Here is a 2,232-nt window from a genome sequence, read left to right as displayed (position 1 = left end):
ATTATATGTGGGAGAAAATGGGCTATTTTTAGCATGACTCCCAACATAATTCACCGAGACGGGATTTTCGGGGCAATATTCATAAGAATGGCCCTCACCGCAAAAGACACAAGATTCAGACATATGTGGGTTGGACATAATGGATTGAACTTGATTATTCTCTCCATTCAAACGTAAATTGTTTTTAACCAAATTAGTTTAAGCTACAATTTGAGCATTTAAAACAGAGATGACATCAATTTCATGGATACCTGAAGCAGACTTAGAAACAACAGCACGAGGATTTGACCATTCCGTATTATTATTTAAAATTCGTTCTAGAATGTCATGTCCTTCGTTGTAAGTCTTAGCTGTGAACGCTCCACCGGCCGTTGCGTCAAGAATAATTTTAGCGGAACTGGAGAGGCCATTAGAAAATGTCTCTAATTGAATGCAATGAGAGATTCCGTGGTGAGGACATTTCCGTAGAAGGTCCTTAAATATCTCTCATGCATCCGAAACCGCTTCATCTTCTTCTTGTCGAAACGTCATAATTTCATTTCTAATTTTTACATTCCTCGTCGGAGGAAAGTATTTTTCAGAAATTTTTCCGCCAAATCATTCCAAGTTAGGATCGAGTTTGGTGGTTGAGAATTTAGCCATGCTCTAGCTCTATCCTTCAATGTGTAAAGGAAAAGCGTTAAGCGTAAGGCTTCTTGTGTAACTCCGAAAATTTTAAAATGATCCGTCATTTCGATAAAAGATTTTAAATGAGAGTGCGGATCTTCCGACGATAATCCTCCAAACTAACCCATTGCGGAAATCATTTGGAACATTACGAGTTTTGGTTCAAAAGCTGTGGCTGTCATTTCGGACCTACCAATTCCCGCGGCCAACTGACCGAATTCGGGAGTTGCGTAGTCCCGTATGCCTCTATTTTTATTATCGGCAATATTAATCGTGGCCTTCCGTGGAGGTGGATTATCCCCCATGGTTTGGTTACGATTATTTCTACCTCTTTTACGTCTCCTAATGGTTCTTTCTAATTCAAGATCAAGAGGTAAAAGTTCACCGTAGTGTAGCCTTGGCATACAACACGGGAAGTACGAGTGAAACAAAAAAACAAGGCTCAAATGAAAAATCAACATCTCAGGATAAAAATCACGTTACCTTTCCCCGGCAGCGGTGTAACAACCCACATATTCTATGTACCGATAATCCACATCATCATACTCATAACACAAAATATAACATTGTTTACAAAATACAGATTAACAAAATACTTTCTTNAAGTACGAGTGAAACAAAAGAACAAGGCTCAAATGAAAAACTCAAAATCTTAAAATAAAAATCACATTACCCTTCCCCGGCAACGGCGCCAAAATTTGACAGGCTAGGATCGTTTGCGTATTCCTAGTGGGCAGAATGTCCGCACAATGTCGGTGCAAGTATACGCCGACACTATGATCGCTTGCAAGTAATAAAGTGGTACAAAGTACCGAGATCGTTCCCACAGAGAAGGTATGATTGAGATTTAGAGATTTATCATGAGCTTCTTGCACGAGTTTCGAGATGTAAAAATAATTTTTGATTTTTGTTTATAAAAAGACTGAAATAGGACCGACTAGCTAATTAACGAAATAAACTTTTAATACTAAATGATGGGCATGGGTGCATGTGTTGCTCAAGATAAAATCAACAATAAAATGGTTAGACTTTTACGAGTTGTTTATAAAAGTTCCGATCTCTCGAAAACGAACTTTTATAATCGGGCCTTATAAAAGTSCAGAAAGTTTTTACATTTATCACTTCGAGACTTACCGATTTAGCTAAAAAGTAAAAKGAATGAAAATTTTCACCCAAATCTCTTTGTGATGGAAATACATATTGCTTAACCCCTAGCTAAATACATGCAAAATTCGCGTCTCCACGTAATTATTCAAAGACCCTCTCGAGTTCAATGTGCATCACTTAAGCCGTATTTCGGATCCGCCCATCTCTGGGTCTAAGATCTAATATTAACACGTCAAAGTGATCAGCTTATCCGCATTTTAAGTACCGTTTTAAGTGACTAAGTGACGAAGTGATAAAAGATAAAAACACCCAAATATTATAAAAACATCCTAAGTTAAACTCACACCCACACCCATACGAGTAATTTAGCTAGACATAATAAAAATAATAAAAGACATAAAGTAATACTGAAATATAAATTGCATTAATGTAAAACTAAATTATAAGTGCAAGGAATTA

The 2,232-nt window shown here is 37.0% G+C and overlaps 1 non-coding gene across 1 annotated transcript; it reads left to right on the top strand.

Moving 5' to 3' along the window:
• The first annotated feature begins 442 nt into the window (after positions 1–442).
• Positions 443–549, top strand: LOC112524019. The gene has a single exon (XR_003070345.1). It is a non-coding gene; the product is annotated as a small nucleolar RNA R71 (small nucleolar RNA).
• The last annotated feature ends 1,683 nt before the right edge of the window (positions 550–2,232 follow it).

This window comes from Cynara cardunculus, assembly GCF_001531365.2.
Source record: "Cynara cardunculus var. scolymus isolate 2C chromosome LG 12, CcrdV1, whole genome shotgun sequence".
NCBI lineage: Eukaryota > Viridiplantae > Streptophyta > Magnoliopsida > Asterales > Asteraceae > Cynara > Cynara cardunculus.
The sequence above is the reverse complement of the archived record's forward strand: the minus strand, read 5'-3'. Positions and strand labels throughout refer to the sequence as shown.